Below are 21,415 nucleotides of genomic sequence, written 5' to 3'. Positions count from 1 at the left end.
AGAACCAGTGCAATGTACAGTGCCTAGTAAACCCACTGCCGTTGTTGTAATGCCAGCTTATTCCATAACACTTCAGTAGTAGTGTCAACCAAAGTGAAATGCAGACTCTAGGCCCCAGGGACACATGTTGATTTTGTAGAGAATTCCTTTTTAGAGCCACATGGGACTCTGATTCTATTTATTTATTTACTTACATTTTGAATTATATACTGCTGTTCCCCGGATGGGCTCACGGCAGTTTACAATAATAAAAAACTAAAAACACAAGCTCCATAAAACTTGTCTTATAACAATTAACAATTAAGGCAGCAGCTGATAAATAATCCTCTAAATTATCCCACCCATCTTGTCCAGCCGGAGGCCAAGCCATCTACCAATGGGAGTGAAGTGCCAGATCTGATAACACCATAGGGGATCCTCAGATTGAATATCGGGACCCCCACCCTGTCCTCAACCATACACCTGGTGGAAGAGCTCCATCTTGCAGGCCCTGTAGAAAGTTGACAATTCCGACAGGGCCCTTAGCTCTTCTAGGAGCTCATTCCAACAGGTTGGGGCCACGACCAAAAAGGTCCCGGCCTGGGTCAAGGCCAGGTGTACATCCCGAGGGCCTGAGACTATCAGTAAATTCATACCCACAGTGTGAAGAGCCCTGCGGAAGACAACCAAGCAGTCCTGCAGATAAGTCAGATCCACACTGCGTATAGCCTTAAAGGTCAATACAAATACCTTGAACTTGACCCGTAAACAGACTGGTAACCAGTGCAGGTATTGGAGCACTGGTTGAATATGGGCCCTCCATGGTGTCCTAGTGAGGACCCTGGCAGTCACATTCTGTACCAGCTGTAACTTCCGTATCAAAGACAAGAGCAGGCCCGGGTAGGTCAAGTTACAGAAGTCTAATCTGGGAGTGACCGTTGTGTGGGTCACAGTGGCCAAGTGATCTGAGGACAGGTAGGGTGCTAGTAGCCTGACTTGGTGAAGATGGAAAAAAGCCATCCAGGCTACTTTTGTGACCTGAGCCTCCATAGAAAGGGAAGTATCAAAGCTCACTCCCAAATTCCTGGCAACTGGTGCAGGTGTTAATTGCACCGTATACTTCGTGCTCCTGTCCAGGACCTCCGTCTTGGACTCTGCCTGAGCCATCCAGCCACTGCTTCCAAGCAACTGGAAAATGTATCCAGGGGGGGAGTCCGGCTGGTTATCCATTAGGAAGTAGAGCTGAATGTCGTCTGCATATTGGTGACAACCCAGCCCATAGCCCTGGACCAGCTGGGCTAGAGGGCGCATGTAGTTGTTGAAAAGCCTGGGGGAAAGTATCGCTCCCTGCGGAACCCCACATGGGAGCCCATGAGGGTCTGACAGCTCATCCCCCACAGCAACCCTCTGCATCTGATTCCGGAGAAAGGAGACCAGCCATTGCAGTGCAGTCCTCCTAATCCCGGTTCGGCCAGTAACTCGTGGTCCACCACATCAAATGCAGCCTACAGGTCTAACAACACAGGTATGGCCGAAACGCATTGATCCAGCTGGTGCTGGTTATCATCTGTCAGGGCGACCAGCATAGTCTCCACCCCGTGGCCAGGATGGAAGCCATATTGGTATGGATCAAGGGCCAAAGTTTCCTCCTGGAATGCTAGGAGCTGATCCACCTTGACCCGCTCTATCACCTTGGCCAGAAACGCAAGATGCAAGACTGGGCGGTAACTGGCGGGGTCCTGTGGGACTGGTGATGGTTTTTTCAATAAAGGGCACACCACTGCCCTTTATTCTGGTTGGAACCACTACAGCACAAGGGGCATAGGTGCTCCTGACTTCCCACACACAGTTTTCCCAACCTGAAATAGTGCTGGCTGAATAATGGCCCCAGGTGCCATTTTGAGTCAGAAAAATGATGCAGTAAAGCAGACAGGAGGCTCTTCTCCCCCACTCTGTGGTGATCTCAGCACAAAGCAGACCCCTTAGATACTCTTATAATGTGTTCTCTGACCACACAAAATGGAAGTGCATCTCCACAGGGCAAATCCATAAGGTAAAGGTAAAGGTATCCCCTGTGCAAGCACCGGGTCATGTCTGACCCTTGGGGTGACGCCCTCTAGCGTTTTCATGGCAAACTCAATACGGGGTGGTTTGCCAGTGCCTTCCCCAGTCATTGCCGTTTACCCCCCAGCAAGCTGTGCACTCATTTTACTGACCTCAGAAGGATGGAAGGCTGAGTCAACCTTGAGCTGGCTGCTGAGATTGAACTCCCAGCCTCATGGGCAAAGCTTTCAGACGGCTGCCTTACCACTCTGCGCCACAAGAGGCTCTAAGCAAATCCATACTTTGGCCCTAAAATGGTTTCCTGTCAGTCAGCTGAAGCTAGAGCGTCTTATCAAGTATTTCAGTTTCAAAATCTTTAGTCTGTACTTTTTTGGGGTACTTTCTATCTTTTGATTTAGTTGATGATGGAAGAGTAAATGAACAAAACCAGAAAATTCCTTGCCTTAAAATCCTACAGAGTTGCCATACATCTGCTGTGACTAGACGGGGCAACAACAACAAAAAAAGCATAACAGGAAAATGCCTTTTGGTGTCTTACATTTTCTTGCTTTGCCTGTTTCAAGTATTTTGTCTTAACATCTTGTGCGCAAACTAGTTCTGCATTGAGATAATGCTGCATCTGTAGCCAGCTTGGTGTAGTGGTTAGGACTCCTAATCTGGCGAGCTGAGTTTGAATCCGCGCTCCCCCTCATGCAGCCAGCTGGGTGACCTTGGGCTCCCAATGGTGCTGATAAAGCTGTTCTGTCTGAGCAGTAATATCAGGGCTCTCTCAGCTTCACCCACCTCACATGGTGTCTGTTGTGGGGAGAGGAAAGGGAAGGTGATTGTAAGCTGCTTTGAGCCTCCTTCGGGTAGAGAAAAGCAGCATATAAGAACCAACTCTTCTTCTTCTCCTAAAGTGCCTTATAGAACTGGACCAAGAAGAATCATCTTTCTTTCCAGGCCCAATGACTGTCATGATGTACTGTCTTTGCTGCTTTCCCCTCCCACTCTCTGTTTGTACCTGGATCACCCCCCCCCCCACTCTCACTCCCTCTCTTCTTATCCTAAATACCATACATATATATGTATACATATACACACATATATATACACGCACACATACACACACACACACTCACACATATGCATGATATTTCCATTTCAGTTCTGTCAAGTAACATTCTCATATCTTGCCATCTGGATGCAACAGAAAATGGCTTGTGTACCCTTGGAAGGCGCTGAGTCTTTCCAACACTGTGCATTTGCACTCTGGGAAGGAATAGAAGGTAGCTTTGTAGGGAGGGTGCCCCTGGAGCTGCAAGCAAAGGGCATGAAAGACACTGTGCAAACCTGCTCCGTGGCTTTGTACAAACACTGGAGGAGAGCAGGCTACAGAACGGTTAACAGTTTGCCTGACGATAGAGTTATGCCAGCATCCTTTTTGCCAGCTATCTTACTTCCTCATCCCCACACTCTTGTCGGCAAGGTGGCAGACAGAATGTGAGCATTAACCCCATGGAGACTTGAGAATAAACCACAAAGAGAGTTCTTTGGCTTTTGGCTGGGAACTGAAGGAAGATACAGAGTTAATAAGGAGAAAGGCACCAGTAAAGCATGTCTAGAAGGACAAAACCAATCAGGGTGATTTTCCTCATTCTCTTTCTAACCTCGAAAAATCCACTGCTCAGACCCTCTCATGCTCCCCAGTTAATGACTGCAGATATCTGTGTCGTTTACAGTAACACGTAAGCCAAAAGCTATTTCGTGCCCCATGTAGTAAAAATATCCAGCTCTGTTTAGTTGTGCAGTGCGTGGTGCTTCTGGTCAACCCAAGCAGTTGGGGAAATGATTAAAGCTGCTGCATCTGTGTCCATCTTTTCACCAACACATGCCTTACCTCGATAATGAATCCAGCATGTGACAGCAACGGGGGAAAGAAACAGCCTAGGTGAATGTCTTATTTGTCTGAAATAAATTATTCAGAAAGCTGTTTCAAATAGAGATTGCAGGGAGAGATAATGGCATTGGGATATTCCTCCCCCCCCCAGTCCTCTCTGCCCCCGCCCCCCAGCATGCTCAAGCCGTAGAGACATGGAGCCTCTGCTTTTCAGGAATTCACTTCAGTGAAGCCGGCTTTGAATAACGCAGCCAAGAAGTAATATTGCTGCCATCCAGCTAGTGTCTGAGGAACAGCATCCTCAACATCGCTTTGCGTATCAGTAACATGACACACACAGGCGCAGATACGGTCTTGTGTTCAGAAGCATCATGTGCATACATACCATGTTCTGTTAAAGGACAATTTCTGCATGGTTACCGGAGAGTGTGTTTTGTTGATGTTGCTACCGTCCCCATGAAATAGTTGACCATATCAGCATCTGGCTGCTACTTGGCGCATCATGTGGTTTCTCGTGAGATGCTGGGCTGGTTGCAGTTTCGGGAAAAGAGAGGCTCGTGCAGCTCTGTGCTCCTGGACTGTCACACTTGGCAGCGCAGAAACCGCAACCCGAAAGGATAGCAAATAAAGTCATAAGTGGCACGGTTACGGTGCTCCTGTTTTAACTCTTGTTTTTGGGGTGGGGTGGGGCGCTGCCTCCTTTATACTTCCTGCAGGATTCGAGCCACGCTGTTTGCAAGGGAGCGATTTCGTCTTCTCTCAGAGCGATGACGCTGCACCACTTTCGGCATATCCTGCTTCCCCCATTTACCTGGGTGTCTGCTGTTGCCGCTACTGGGCTTGCTACTGCCTGACTGCCTGTTCTTCAACCTGGCTTCTTTTATGGGGAGAGTCACTCGTCTGCACGCAAATGAAAAGCCCCGATGAAATCTGGACGTTCTGTTTTGTTGCTTCTGCTGCCGGAAAAGGGAAGAATTGTCTGATAACAAGGTTTGCGTGTCTCCTCCTCACCACCAAAGGGTGAAAAATGTGAATTAAAGGGTTGAGGAGTGAACGTTTAAAGAACTACGATGCCAGTTAATCCAGTGGGTACAGCAAGGGCATCGACAACAATTTGCTGTGCATGGCGAGGGCATCAACAGGACAAATCCAACTTCTGCTGCTCAAAGGAATTATGATTATAGGGGAAGGCTATGGCGATGCAGTGTTTCACCTCCGCGCTGTTACGCTGGAGATGGATAAATAAAGTGCCTGATGCGTGCGCCTGTCAGAGAATAGCCATGGGAGAAAAAGAGTGGAAGGGAGCAAGCCAGCAAATGAAGAGGAAGGTGGCATGCCGTTTGATTGTCTGATTCTGTGTGTTCTCATTCCAGCAACGATGATGGCGTAATTTACAGAACCGAGTCTGGATGGCGGGGGACTCTAAATTGTATCACTCTCCGATGTGGTTACGGAGGCAGCTAAAGGTGTAGATGGCTGGAAAGACTCAAACACTTTGTGGGGGGAAAGAGAAGTGTACTCTCTGTGTGTGTGTGTGTGTGCGTGCATGTTAGTATATGCATTGAGATAAAAATGATTTCTGACTCAGGAATGCATAGGAAATCTTTCAGGCTGCTGGATCAGGTTTGGTTGTGTATTTTTGTTTGTGATGTTTATTTTTAACTACCTCCTCTGTATGTTTGTGTGTGTGTGTGTATTCCTCTTGTAATAAGCAGTTGCCTTATTGTAAAAGACACATTTTCAGGCAAGATTCTGGAAAACGTCTTTTCTTTTTTAACACCTTGGAGCACTAAATCTTCTATATGGTCTGTGAAGGAGCGGTGAGGTCCCCCCCCCCCCCCAGTCTTTAGAAAGATTCTAAACACAGCTGTACTCGGTCTAGTGAAAAAAATTCTATACTGTAAACAGAAGTGTGATAAGTCTAATCAAAATAAATTATCCGAGATGACTTCTGTAGCCCAGCTGGCAACTCCTTGCTTTCAGATGATGCAGTATCCAGCCGAGATGAAATCCGCAATGTATTTGCATTTCCAACGCAGACTGCAACATTTTGTTGTTGTTGTTTTTTAAAGGGGAATCCAAGTCCCACTGTGAAAAGGCACAGGACTCACATTTGGCAAGGCATAGCTCTGAAATGTTTATACGTCGTGGTTTTTATTCCTGGTGTTGCATGAGGGTGGAAGAATGGAGCCTTTGTTATTGTTTTTTAGAACAGCTGGGCTTGTTCTGAGACAGACAGACAGACAGACAGACTTAATTTTGAGCACATTGCTGGATTGCTCAGAGTGGTCATATCTACGTTATGGGCTGAATCGCGTACAAAGAAGGAAATGCTGGAAATAAAGAGGGTGCCGGGGAGAATTTTTGCAACTATTAGTTCGGGGTGTGTGTTGGTACCTGTTTGACTCCATGGGGCAGAGAATCATCTTTGCCAGAATCCAAGGGAGTTTCCCAGTGGTCACTGAGCATGGGCTGCAAGATGCTTGTCTTTCCTCTTACATGATTTGTTGCCACAGCAAGCACAGTCTGTGGGATTTTGGTTTAGCCTACTGTTGGAATTCATCTGTTTGTTTTAAAAGAGGCTGCAGATAAACGTGGGGGAAGAATTGGGGAAAATACAGTTTTCTCTACAGGAAAACCACACCTCTTCCTCTAATATTGTGGCTCCGACTTCAGTTGGAGACATTTTTTAAAAGAGCACAGAGAGATGGGGAAGAGGGAGGGGAGCAACTTGTATAATTGGTATAAAGCTGCATAGCCCAGCAAAATGTCAGCAGCTTGTAATTAGCAGCTTGTGGTTACGTCAGCGGCCGTATCTTTCCAAGAATAACTGTGATGCATGCCACAAAGTGAGGAAGATACTCATAACCCAGTGATCAAGTCCAGTTCAAACAAGGGCAAATGGATTAATGAATGTGCTGTGTTCATAAATCAAATATGGATGCATTGCGCGGTGCATCAGGCTTGCTGAGTTCTGCATACTTCAAGGTTGGATGATCAAACGAGGGGGAGAGAAGAGCATGAACAAAATGCATGACATTTCTTTAAAAATGCAGGCTGGTCGCCCTTAGCAAAAGCTCCCCCTCCCCCCTTCACAGCCTCTGTGTGACACATGCAGCTGGCTGACATGAACATGCTACAAATGGAGGGGGAGGGGAGAGAAATGTCCAAACAGCTGTGATGTTTTGCCTTTGGAGAGAATTGCAAAGCCCAAAACGAGAGCTCTCTGACTGCTTTACCATGTGTTAGGGCTCACAACCAGCTTTGTCTGTCTCAGTGGAGAAAGAAGGGGTCAGTTCTGTGCAGTCTTTTAAATCTATAGCAAATCCTGCCAAAGCTCCCTTGGGAATATATCGGGAGCTGAGCTTTAGTGGGGCATCCTCCTGTTTTCGATCTGCATTTGCAGTCCTGCCACATGCAAGCGGGGAGGACATGGGAGGTGCCTAATCTGCGATTGGCCTTTTCCAGACGCCTTTGAAGCTGTGCTTTTCTGGCTTTTTGATCGGCATGCCTGTGCAACGGGCGGTTTGTGTGTCATTCTCCCTTTCAGTTATGCACTGGCCAAATTACTCAGAGCCTCTTCTGGTTTTCCAGATTCCTCTTAGAAGTCAACCTCAGTTCAGCAGCTTATTTGTTTAGCTTTCCTTTAATAATATGCCGAAAATAGACGGCATTGTGCAAACATGTATATTTGGGGGCCGGGGGTGGGTGGGTGGGAATACGCAACGGGTTACACTAAACTAATAGCTTTCTTTTGTGTTTCATGTAATGCAGTTTAAACCTCCTTTAGTGACTTTCAAGTGGGGGTGGTGGTACAAAAGCTGACATCTTCCCTGCCTGCATTTTCTAGGCAACGCATAAGCTGCCTGGAACCCGAATGGCGTTATTCTGTGCACCCAACAGAGTGGAAGGATTTCATTTGCTCTGTGTCAGAGTTCCAACAGCTGGTCATTAATGCTGGCCTCATCTTCAGGGCCAGGCAATAGAGGCTGTGAATGGCTGTCTGATTAATACTGCCCCTCAAAGGCTCCTCCGTCCCAGCAGCCATGCTTGCAATGGAATAATGCAGCCTGATTTGATTGCGCTCTAACAGGGCAGTATGTCATTGTGTCGTCCAGCCATTGAGGTTATTACGGGGCAGGCCTGACAGACGGGACAGTGAGGTTACTAGACCGTGGCATTTTTAGAAATACAGGCCTGCCCTACTTAGAGTGATTCTGGCTGGCAGCTGCATGGAGCACTCTGATAGGCTGTCGCTGTTGCTAGGGGGAATTAGCATGAATTTTTCCACACGCAGCCGCTGTGACCGAATGATAAAAGCTGATGGGAATTAAAGCGGTTCGGCCCAGCATTATGGAGATTTATCTCCCTTATTTCTCTCTTCACAAAACATGGAGAGAAAGAGCAAAGAACTTATTCTTTGACCCATTTTTTTCCCTATCTAAGGGAAGGCCGAATCGCCTGCTATTTTTGCTCCTGAAATGGTGTAGCGTGGGAGGAAGGGCTATTTTAGCTCGCTGTTAAGAGTGTGTAGCTCAGCATTCGCCTCAGGTTTACATAGCACCATTTTCTGAGGCAAACATTCTTCCCATCTAATCTTTCTTTTAAGAAAACAAAAACTCTTCTCTCACCCACCCCACATGTGCATTTTTCTTGTTTAAAGCCAAACAAGAGGTAGGATGCTGAGATTGAAGGAATCAGAAGTTTGCTCTTTCATTACATGATGTAAACCTTAGTAATTTTTAGCAGGGCTAATTTTATTCCAACATAGCATTCAGGTCTCTCCTTCCTAATGCGTGAAAGCACAGAAATGAACTGTGGAGCATATGGGGGAAACTGCATTTTAGAGTTTTCTTGTCCCCAGAGTTTTCAAAAATCTAGTGAGAGTCCGACTATCACAGGGTATGTGGAACATAGACCTGCTGTGGGACTCCTAGGTCCTGGTCCCTTCCATCTCTGTCACAGACACACACAGAGACACATAAACACTCCTTTCCCCCCACTCCCTTCTTGCCTCTCCCACCTACATCTCCTTCCAGGTCCCTCTCCCACCCACCCACACACAAACACACCTCTTTCCCCCCCCCTTACCTTTCCTACCTACCTCTCCTTCCCAGTCCCTTTCCCTCCCTCCCTCCCTCCCAAACACCCCACACCCTCCCCCTTCTCTTACCTGTTGCAGAAGTTCTGCAGCCCTCCACTACCCAGCTCTGAGCCTCGGATCTCTGCAGGCATGGTCGCACTTCTTCCCAGGATGGCCCCACTCTCCAGAGGGTGGGATTGATCTGGGAAGACAGCCAGTGGTGTGGAAGACCGGCGCTGGCCCTCGGTACTCTGCTGGCAGTGGCTGTGGCATCTCCCCACTTCCCAGGCCTGCCCAGCTCTGTGGAGGGTGGGGCTGGCCTGGGAAGAGGGGCACCATGCCAGCTGAGCTCTAAGGCCTAGGGCTGGACCTCTGCTGGCAGTGTCAGCAGCATCTCCCTGATTCCCTGGCCTGCCCTGTTCTGCAGAGGGCAGGACCAGCTTGGGAAATGGGGCATCGCCACGGCAGAGCTATGAGGCCCTTCTCTGAGCCTCACAGGTCTCCTGCTGCAGCTGCCATCTACTGGCACGCTCCCTAAGGCAGGACAATGGATGTCATGTCCATTATCATTTCCATTTTAGGGAATGCACTAGTAGATGTGTTCCACTTAAAAAAATACCTTTCAAGGCTTATTTTGTAATATATTTATTTGGGATGGTTGGGACAAAAGGGAGCCAATACTCTCTTCTTTTAATTGAGTCTTCTTCTGAGATCAGGTTTGATTTTCCGTGCACTAGTCTAATGAGAATTGGGTTGGGAGAAACCTGGAGATTTTGGAGATGGAACTTGAGGAAGGTGGGTTTGTGACAGGGAGGGGCTTCAATGAAGTAAAATGCCATAGAGCAGGGTTCCCAATCTTATGGTACATGGTGGCCGCCATTAGAACCCTCAATGCCTAAAAAAGAGCTACATCTTAAATCAAAATATAACAATACTAACCAAATAACTGTTTAGATCAAAAGTAAATATTCAGAGGTCAATGAAGAAATGTTAATTTAAACACACTTTTTTTTGGAACAATATTTTACTGTGGAATCCTTTTATCTAGCTAAACTTGCTTACCTAGTCAGTGTGATTTTTGTGAAATATTCTCAGTTAGCTAAAGCACTGATATCCAAGTCAAGATTTGTAACAGACATCCTTAAAATATCATGCAAATGTTCATCTGTGAGTCTTGATCTACACATGGATTTTATAATTTTCATCTTGGAAAAAGTTTGTTCACAGATGCATGTAGAGCCAAGATTCTTTCAGCAAACTTCTTTAGGTTCATAAATGTATCAAGTAGACCAAAATAGAAATCTATTTTCTTTGTAAATTTCTCTGAGATGATCACTGGCTTGCAAAAGAATTAGTTCCATCTGAAAAGTTATTTTATCTTCTGGTGCTACTTCAAATGGATTCAGAAACATTCTTATCTCCTTTCTACACTTATGGCAATCAGTGAATCTGTTCTCGAATTCCACCTGCAAAATGTTCAGTGCTTCTATATGTCTTTCAACATTGAATTGTAAATTCCTGTCCTTCTCAAATTTTAGTGTGTCGCAGCATGAGAAGTTTGAAAAGTTACCTTCCATCAATCAACTTTATTGTTATAACCCACCCTTCACTAGATGTCTCAAGATGGGTAACAACACGGTTTTAAAAACAGTCAAATCATATTGCAATAAAAATTCATGAACTAGCTTAACAAAAATATTTAGTGTTGCTTCAAAAGCTTTAAGTTGATAAGACACGTCACATACTATTTTTCCTTTCCCTGCAGCCTTAGATATAGTATGATCAGATGCTCTGTGATATCTGTTAAGAAAGCCAAACCAAAAATCCACTCAGGGTCAGAAAGTACTACTTGATATATCTCGGAGAGATAATTTTGAAATGTGACAATGAGTAAGGTCAGGATGCCTGATGTAATTAATGCTGGATACAACAATCTGCATCATACTTTCCCACTGAGGGATCTTGCTATACAAGGCTCATTGATGGAGTGAATTTGCATTGAAACTGTACTGTTCAATTTCAATATCTGTTCATTGATTATTCAAACTACACCAGTTCTACTTTCTGCCATATTTTTTGCATCATCAGTTGTGATGCTTTTCTATTTATCCTATCTCAGACCAATATTTTATACTGATTTACATACCTTCAAGAATGTTTTCTACAGTTATAGTGTCTTTTAACCTCTGCAATGCATACAACTGTTCTGTAATTCTGAAGTTGGAATCTATCCCCCTGATAAACATTAGGAGCTGAGCATTGTCAATATATTATTAGTATTAGTATTAGTATTAGTATTAGCATTAGTATTAATAATAATAATAATAATAATAATAATAATAAGTAGTAGTAGTAGTAGTAGTAGTAGTAGTAGTATAGCCTGCCCTTCCCTGGTAATAACACAATTTAATCATTTAATGTAAACATTACAATAAATTATAAACAGTAAAACATTATTTAAATGATTTCAGGGTATATTTCCTCCATTACTTTATCGCTTATTTTTATTTATTTTCTATTAAATGTATATGCCGCAGCATTTGTGGACAGGCTCAGGACAGTTTACAACATGTTAAAATCATTTTAAAATACAATACATTTACAGAATTCTCCAATTTGCCTGCTACTTTTCCATATCTTCAGTATTCAGTGGTGGGATTTTATTCTGGAGAGGGAATGAGTGAGGCCTATATGATTTTATTTGCTTGTTCTGGCCTCAACCATATGGCTGGTAGAATAGTGCCATTTAAACAATTGAATACACTATAATAGTTTGGTCAGGGCCTGTATCTCAAGTGGCAACTGCTTCCACAAGGTTAGAGCCAAGCCTGAAAAGTTCCTGGTTCTGGTTGAGGCCAGACCTTCTTTCAAGCCAAGGATCACAAATATGCTAGCATTTGATGACTGTAATGTTCTTCTGGGAATATACTAGTAAAGGTAGTCACTCATATACACCAGGTTCAAACAGCATATGGCTCTGAAAGTTAGTTTATCTTGTCCGCTCACATCTCTTATCAGGCAAACTGCTTTACCCTTGTTTAAGACAAAGTAGTCAGTAGTCCATTTGTCATTAAAGACATGATGCTCATCTATAACTTTTATTGCTGTGAAATAGAATTTTCTTTTGCAGACATCATCTTCCACAATTTTTAGCAAAGCTACAGTTGCAGTATTTCAATATAATCCTTGAACAAATAAAAATACGAGGAGTATAATTTAGGGGCTCAACTCTTATCAAATCCACCTCACTCTAGCTGCTATTAGCTGGGGGTTTTCATTTTGAATAGTAACAAATTCATTCACCTCTCAAAAGGGAGCATCAGAAGATATGTGGTTAGCATATTTAGATTAAGAACTTCCTATTATTTTCAAATAATCTTTTCTTGTGTCTTGATTGGCTCACTTGGAGACTTCCTGCTCCTTGGAGACTTCCTGCTCTTCTCTGTATTCCTCTATAACAGTTAGTTTCAGTGTTGGATGCTCTGTGTGTGTCTTTCTCCAAAATGATTTCTCTTCTGAAACTATTCTCTATGTAGCTAGTGCTCTGCTCATTTGGATATTTAAACTCTGACAATATTATCTTCCTTATATAGCCTTCAACATAGGAGGAATGAAAAAGCTGAGTGGAACAGGTACCTGTGCTTTACTGGCTAGCAAAGCACCCAGAATGGCCAAAGTGCTGGTATTGAGGATAAGACCAAGAGGGAGGATGACAGAAGGAACCATGGAGACCAGAAGAAACAAATGTTTTTCCCAAGGAAAGAATTGAAAGAGCAGCAGTAGATGGTGCCTCTTGAGGCAGGAAGAACAGTGTGAGTCTGAGGTAGCCTTTCTCAACTTGTATACCATTGAGAAACCCCTGAAACATTCTTTAGGTTTTGAGGAACCCCAGAAGTGGCATGATTGTGGCAAATATAGTTGGAAAGCATAGCTGTGTACACGCCCACCCGGGACCCCTGAAAGGCTGGTCTAAAGGAAAATGGGTTGAGGGTGAGAGCAGCAAAAAGCAGATTGGAGGGCCACAAAAAAAAAGCTCAGTCTGCAGACTAGAGACTCTTGCCATAGAGTTCACCCTTCAAAGTGACCTTTTCTCCAGGTGAATCGATCACTGCTGCCAGGAGGTCAGTTGTAATAGTGGGAGATCTCCAGATGTTACATGGAAAGTGGCAATCTCTTTCCCTTCAAGCAGTTCAAACACCCAAAATTCCTAGGAGGTAATTACCAACCATTGTATTATGAAAGATCTGGCAAATTTATGTTTTCCTTTTGGGAGGCGAGTGATCTGTTACTGTTCAAAGAAATGTGTCATTGTTGATTTATTATGTAGAACTCACTTCATGACAACAGCACTGTGGTCATTTAAAATTAGGATAGCCTAATTAACAGACGGAACTCACACCTGGGTAAACTGATAAAGAACGGCTTCAACCAAAACGGGGCCACCAGTTGACCCCGCCGGGGCTGGACAAAAAGAGTGGCCCCGCCGGGGCTGGACAAAAAGCTGTGTCCAAGCCCAGTAGGCACGCACAGCGGTGGTGTCAGGGGCAGGGCCTAGGCACCTATTTAAGGCATCGTGTGGAGGCGGCAGGCCTCTCCATCTTAGATCGGTGCCTGAACAGCTTCCTGCCTTCCCACCTAGGGTTTAACTTGTTAAGAACTTTGTTGTTAAAAATTATTGCATGTTTTATTGTCACAGCTTTGGCTTAAAGGGGCATGACAAGGAGCCTTTGGGCAGGGATCCAGTTTGTGTACTGGAGCTCTGCGTTTGGGGGAGGGGGTCTCATTAAGACTCCGGTTCATGAATGAGTGTGACTGATTCAGCTGGGAACACCAGGGGCTCAGAGCCAGGCAGTTGGGGTGGCCAAATGAGGTGGGCATTTGTCAGCCTCCCGATCAGGCATCTCCCCGGGACGGGACTCCAGGGGCAAAAGACCTGCCCTCCCTGGCTAGGAAGAAGGTGGGACCCAGCGTGCCTCTGGAGCCCAGGTACATACCAGCCAGCTGGCTGATATTGGTAGCTCCACTACTCTGCTGGGCCAACCCTCTAGCTGGAGATGATGAGGAAGACAAAAATAAAGCTGTGGCCTTGTTATCGCCAATTTGAGTTGTGTCTTGTTTGGCCTCTATGCCACCCTGCCAGTCAATAAGCAACACTCACTGGCTTCTCTTTTCTGAAATCATGGTTACAACTTACTTGAAACATGGGAGACGGTGCAGTGATGAAGGTTTTAAGGACTGTTGTGAAAAGAACTCAGGCACTGGGCATTGTATTGCATGCTTCATGCTTGCAGTAGTAGTCCAGTAAACTGAAACCCTGAGAGATGTTGTTTCTGTTATATTTTGGGGAATTGAGCATTCAGTAACATAAATCAAAGGAAGAAAATACATAGCATCCATTGAAAAAGGCCAATGGCAAAGCCAAAAAGTGCAATTAAATTTATTACAAACTCTGCACATGATTCATTCCTCTGTTTCACCAGAAGTAGCAGTTATAGAGGTACCTGTTATTAAAAAAAAAAAATCCTCCAGAAGAATCTCAAAAGACACCAGGAATTTCTTACTGCAAAAGGGCTTTCTATATTAAACTTTTAATTGCACTTTTTGGCCCTGCCTTTGGCTGGCATTTGGTTCTCTGGGGTTGTTTTCAATCTTTTCCACGGCTCACAGTTCTCGGGCTCACCCCTGCAGCAAAATATGGCTACCAACATGCTAGCACTGTACGGGTTATGGCACGCAAGCTGGGCCATCGTGTCCTGTGGTCAGAAAGCTGACACGTGACTCAGCGGATCAAAAGGCTAGATGATGTAACTAGGGGCAATGTATTTATTTATTTATTACATTTATACACCACCAGTTCACATCAGATAAAAACATCTCATAAAATTTCCAAATATTCCAACATTCCTAACATACAATAAAATCTCCATAAAATCATACCCTTACAAAACCTCTATAACAACAGTTAGAAGAACAATACAGATAGCATTTAACAATGTCAGTGGTAACACCCAATTCTTCCCAGAGATCAGTAGCATCACAGATGGAAAAAGGATAGGGAAAGGATGTCCTTCATCCAGACCTGGTCTTATACCAGGCCCAGTCACAAGTTGAGGGAGGTGACCTGATCATATACCTCAGGGCCTCCATCCAGCCTCAACCAAACGCCTGGTGGATGAGCTCCATTTTGCAGGACCTGCAAAACTTTGAGAGCTCTGTCTGGGCCTGCAGCTCTTCTAGGAGCTCATTCCACCAGGTAGGGGCCCAGACTGAAAAAGCCGTGACCCTGGTCAAGGCCAGGGGTGCCTTCTTGGACCCCAGGACCATCAGCAAATTGATACCCGCAGAGCGAAGTGCCCTGTGGGGGGCATAAGGTGGTAAGCGGTCCCACAAGTAGGTAGGGACAGATGTTATTGTTAAAGGCTATTTTGGAACTTCAAAAGCTGTGGGGGGGGGGCAGACAAATCTGGCTCACCTATGCTGTGGACATTTATAAATGGATGCTGTTAGTGTCTAGTTAGGTGGTTAAAAAATGATGAAAGAGGCGAGTTGGGTACTCTCCCTCCTCCATACGAACAGAAAGAAAATGCAGAGGAAGTAGCCTGTCTGACCTTTGGGAGGAGAAATTCTTCGCTGACCTCAGAGATAGTGATGAATCAAAGCCTGAATGAGTCAAAGCAAGGCAAAGTATACATCCTTGTGGTTACTCAGAATCCTATCTCAGACTTTTTACTCCCTTTTCAGCTTTTAAATATCTTGCCAGCTAGGAATATGTTATAGCAAAAAGTGTCTGTTTTCTTTCTGCCCCCAACCTGGTGGCCTGCCATTGACTTCAATGAGATCTCAAAAGATGCTGTTTTCTGGGACTGCTTGTATCATTCACATAACTCTATGCCCTGCATTCTGGCCAATCTAACTCTGGTCTTTATTATTTGCTGACTTTTTTTTCTCCATTGGAGACCTTTATCAGGATAACCTGATGCTCCTGATCTCCAGTTCATCCCCTAGGCTTAACTGTGACCGGATGCAATATATAAGAGGAAAGAAGCAGAGACGACTGTGAATCCGCTCAAGGGCCTTGGAGGTTTGTAGAACAGGGACCAGGCGATGGAGTCCAGGTTCAATCACTGTATTTGGAGCAGAAAAAGTATATTCTCATGTTCCTTAATGGCCTTTCATGTCCCTTGAGTTGCTAATTGTGAAACAAACTCTGGGAATTGGGAGTCAACAATGCCACAGTAAAAAGTATACCATACGCTGGTGTGCATAACAACAACAACTAATAAATTTCGTTACCCTGTTATGTTGGAACAGTAACTTATTTGCAGTGCTGCAAATCACATCACAAAGAAAAAAAGAGACAAAATGAATGAATACTAGAGGCTTTTCTTATTACCTTCCATATTTTAAAGCAAAAGGAGCATGCCCTCACAAAAATACTGTTTGTAAGGATTTCATTTGGTCCATGGTGATTTGTCTGGAGGGCACAACTCTCAAGTATATTTGTGATGAATGCAGTGAGACCAGAATGTATTTTTTTTCTTTCTATAGGTGAATGTTTCTGGATCAGAATTTGTAGATCCTGAATGTTGCTTTGCAGTAGTTGTTTCTGCTCTCCGTAGAAGGAAAGCAGATTTAAGAGGCTGTTAGTACTGACCACATAGCAATTTCTTGGAAGAAACAAAACCACCATATTTAAGAATATGGCTAGACTTCCATTTATTGTTTGCTTTTGTTTTCATTTAAAGCTCCGGCGGATCGCAGTAGCTGCAGAAGATGGGGCCTTCAATATTTCTGCAGGAAAGAGTGTCAGGTGGCAATGCTTTATTATTTTCAGAGGTGGTTATTCATTTAGCCTCAGTGACAAAGTTGGATGATACAGCAAATGAGAGTTCATGTTCCTATAACGTAGGGAATTAGTGGTTCGTAACACAGGTACTACTTTACTTGAATCTTTTTTAAAAATTCATATATGCTGTATATCTAAAGGCCTTAGTTTATACAGTATATATTTTTCCAAGGAAGAGACAGGAGTTAAAATTATAAATACCTTTTATCCCCTGAGCTGCATATTGCAAATGTTGCAGAACTGTCCTTGATTGGAACTACACATTGTGAAAGTATATGATGTCACCAGGCCCTACCTGATTCAGTGCTTGGGATGTTAGTGATGTGGTGACATAACTATTGTCATCACAGTGCATCATTAGAACTAGGTGTATCACCGACAAAAGAAGGGTGAGTGAGAACAGAAGACCCCACAAACTCCTCAACTCTTAAATTTCTTACTCTGTGCCACCACTTCTGTCTTCCCCTCTGTTCCCATCTACTGCCTCATAACAAGAGGTTAAGTGTATCTTTGCTGGCTACCGCTTCCCATGTGTCTTTAAAAAGAGCTTCTGGGTAGTCAAGATATGTACAGCTCTTGTGAGAGTTTGGAATCAGAGGCCTTGACCGCCATGCCAGGCATCTACACCTTTTGGCAGGTTACCTGAGACTCACCGATTTCATGCGCTGCCACTTATTTGATGACCAAGTACCATGATAGGACTCAGCCCCTCTTGGAATGGCAGCCAATCTGCCTCGCTACCAGAATTGGCTGTGGGAGCTGCAGACTGTAGCATATGGGTTGGCAAGATGCCCATGGTCCCCAGGATTTATGTGGAACCCCCTCTTTAAACTTCCATTATAGGGAAGGTGTTCTATTCCATTCCCTTAATCATTTTAGTTGCCCTTTTCTGCACCTTTTCTGCACAAGGTTAAGACACTTTAGCTTGGAAAATAACAAGTAAGGGGTAGAGATTTCACAAATTCTGCATGGGATAGAGAAGGCAGAGAAAGAACTACTTTTCTCCCCTTCTTACACTACAATAACTCATGGGCATTCAATGAAAAGGAAGCATTTCTTCACCCAAAGAGTAATTGGCATATGGAATTCATTGCCACAGGAAGAGGTAGTGGCTACAAGCATAGAGAGGGGATTATATATACATATGGAGCAGAGGTCCGTGGATGTCTATTAGCTACCCTAAATAATTATGCCGGGCAAGAGCTAGCAGATGCGATTTCGGTGGTGACACCTTCACTGCCATCCTATACGCCCTCATAAGCATGCAGTGAGATATTCTTGCTGCTTCATCATGAGTTTTCCACCACACTCACTCTAACTATCTCATTGCCCTCTTCCTTTCATGAAGCTCCTGGGAGTACCATGGAGCCTGCTTGAGGCGAAGGCAGAGAGGGTGCCGAGGAGCAATCTTGTTGATAGCGACAGGAAGCTTCCCTTTAGTCATGTATCAATTGATAGTATCAATTGATGACCTATCCTGCATAAATTCCTCTAATCCACCTTTAGTGGCCATCACTGTACCCCCTGACAATGTATTCCAGAATGTAATTAGTTGCTGACAGAAGAAATACTTCCTTGAGTTCAGCCCGAATCTCTTGCCCATCAGCTTCATTAGGTGCCCCTCAACTGTAGTATTGGGAATGGGAGAAAAAGTTGCCTATCCCCTCTCTTCATCCCATGCATAATGTTAGAAATCTTTCTCATACCTCCCCCTCATCATTGTCTCTTATAAACTGAAAACCTCCAAACTTCTTTGACTTTCCTCACGCAGAAGGTATTCCACTCCTAAATATTGCCCTCTTCTGCACTTTCCTCAACTCTGCCAGTTCCTAAGTTTTCTTTTGTTCTTTTGCTTGTCGAGCAAAAATGCTTGAATTTGCAGTTTGTGAAGCTGTCCGCGGTGTGTAAAAGAGTGAGAAAGCAAAATGAAGGGTGAGAAAACAAAACTGAGAAATTGTTATTGTCAGAAATTCAGTTTGAGAGGAGGCTGATTTAAGAGGACATTTGCAGTGCTCAAACATTTTCATTGCCATTTGCTGATCTGGCTTTACAAGGGTTGTTTTATGTATGTGAAAGACAACTAGTGCAGTGAGACAACAGCCGCTCTCGAATTCCCACCCAAAATTGTCTACTGATCTCAAGATACATTTTCTGTTGGACTTGGGAAGGATTGGGGGCTTGAGTAACTGGCTAGCATTTACAGACAGGGTTTAAAGAAAAATGTTAGTAAAACAACAACCACCAGATCTAAGTGGTTGCCACTTACAAGACAGTTTCCCTGTAAAATGTTTGCTGAGATTGTAGTAATATTGCAACTCAGATAGAATGTGTGCAGGCAGCAGTACTGAGTATCATAGGATATTGTTGCTAGATATCGAGCAAAGTAACAAGCCCTAAATCAGAGATTCCCAACCAAGGTTCCGGGGAATGCTTGGATTCCATAAGAAGAAGACAAAGAAGACAACGAAGACGATGAAGAAGAAGATGAAGAAGAGTTGGTTCTTATATGCCGCTTTTCCCTACCCGAAGGAGGCTCAAAGCGGCTTACAGTCGCCTTCCCTTTCCTCTCCCCACAACAGACAGCCTGTGGGGTGGGTGAGGCTGAGAGAGCCCTGATATCACTGCTCGGTCAGAACAGTTTTATCAGTGCCGTGGCGAGCCCAAGGTCACCCAGCTGGTTGCATGTGGGGGAGCACAGACTCAAACCTGGCATGCCAGATTAGAAGTCTGCACTACTAACCACTACACCAAACTGGCTCTCACAAGAGCTCCCTAGAGGTTACATGGCCTTTCCTAGAAGCTTGGGTGGCTGCTGGCATCACTAGGAAATATCATGACTGCTAGAGCCCACTTCCCATGTTGCTCTAAAGGCCATGTCTTGTTCTCTACAGTGGAAATGGTAAATGATTAATTGATTGATTGGATGGTTCCCGCATCTTACTTCCATACCACTTCTCTGAAGGCGCATGTCACTGCTTCGAGGGTCCTCAAAGCCTGAAATATATCTCAGGGGTTCCTCTACAGTCAAAAGGTTGAAAAAGAGTGCCACTGTTGCAGCTTTTCACTGGTTTGTTGCATATGGGCATAACATAAGCACATGCAGTTGTTGGATATAGCTGGTAGAGGAGAAAGGAACTGGAAGCATATGACCCAAACTAGATGCTGCTGATTGGATAGGACTGGCCAGCAAGTGTGGGAACCAACAGTTTGAGTAAGTGTAGTCTGAGTTGGGAATAGAGATGTCCATTCCCACGTGGGACCTTGGGATCCCCCTGAATTATAGCTGATCTTCAGGCAAGAGAGATCAGTACCCCCGGAGAAAATGGCTGCTTTGGACGGTGGGCTCCTCAGCATTATACTCCATTGAGGCTCCGCCCACTCCCAGCTCCAACCCAGAGTTGGCAACCCTAATTGAGAAGCATTTGTCTCCACTGCCTTTAAGCAACCACAATCTGTCTTGCTGTTGAGTTTTGACATGGGGATGCATGGTTCCCAGGAGGAGAGTATAGAATAGGGTTGAGCAAGCACCGATGCCCGAGGTGGCCAGCACGGAGGCCAGGGGTGGCACTGGTGGCAGTACGCTAGCCGGCACCCACACGCCGGCACAGAGCTGTGTGCCTTGGGTGTGGGTGCCGGCTCATGCACCACTGGTGTTTCTTCGCACCGCAGCACTGGCTGCCTCGGGCGTCGGAGCTTGCCGAGGTGGCCAAAATGCGCTAGTGCGCTCAACCCTAGTATAGAATGAGGAAATCATAAGGTATTGCATTGCACAGGAGTGTACTGTGTGTTTTAATTTTGTATCATTTACCTATAAATTCCAGGATAGTATAAACACGTTATTTTGAGACTCCCAGGAGGATGTGTGTGTGTGTGTGGGGGGGGGGAGACTAATAACTCTTAGTCATGAAACGGAAATGTCCTTCAGGAACTACTGAGCTGCTTAGGGGGGCTTGCTGAAGAAAACTCATATCATCAGGCAAAGCTGCAGGGGCAGCGAGGAGCCCTGCCAGGAATCAAAAGGGTATATTTTGAATTAAACCGTGTGAGAGATTCAAATCTGTTGCCTACAGCTTTCTGTCGAAAGTATGCAAACAAATGATATGAAAGGTCACTTAGGAGGGGTGTGTTTTTGAACGGGATCACAATACCAGTAGTGATAAAAGCATAAAAATAACTGGTTTATAAGAAAAACCCTGCCAATTGTGTGAGAGGAATTCCACACAAGGAGGCCTCGATTGGCCAGGCACACATATAGAGGTCTTCATCTTGCAATTGAAGCATAGTTTGAGGCAGAAGCAATTCAAACGTTGCGGGGGCATGGGCTCCTTTCCCTGTGTAGCAATAGGTACCTGTTTTTTCTGTTACCTTTTCTGTCTGTTTTGTCCCTCAGCTGCCTAAGAATGCTTTTCAAGATGCGTTTGGATTTTTAGGGTGGTTGTTTTCTTACTTCTAGACCGGCACACTAGGGGAAAATGCGTATATTTAGACATTCATGGCCAGACATCTTGGAGATCCAAGAAGAAGAAAGTAGTAGTAGTAGTAGTAGTAGTAGTAGTAGTAGTAG

General features: G+C 44.7%; 1 long non-coding RNA gene across 40 annotated transcripts in view; it reads left to right on the top strand.

Annotated features, from left to right (window-relative positions):
* LOC143845043 (uncharacterized) overlaps positions 1-21,415 on the top strand; it is a 622,217-nt gene that overhangs the window by 400,027 nt on the left and 200,775 nt on the right. Inside the window, exon 9 of one of the 40 annotated variants that reach the window (XR_013234244.1) lies at positions 4,639-7,618. The exons of the other annotated variants lie outside the window; for them this stretch is intronic. This is a non-coding gene — a long non-coding RNA (uncharacterized LOC143845043). Of the gene's footprint in view, positions 1-4,638; positions 7,619-21,415 lie in introns of those variants that run through there. 40 annotated transcript variants of the gene reach the window in all.

Source organism: Paroedura picta, chromosome 9 (genome assembly GCF_049243985.1).
Source record: "Paroedura picta isolate Pp20150507F chromosome 9, Ppicta_v3.0, whole genome shotgun sequence".
NCBI classification, from domain to species: domain Eukaryota; kingdom Metazoa; phylum Chordata; class Lepidosauria; order Squamata; family Gekkonidae; genus Paroedura; species Paroedura picta.
This window is presented reverse-complemented; position numbering and strand designations above follow the sequence as displayed.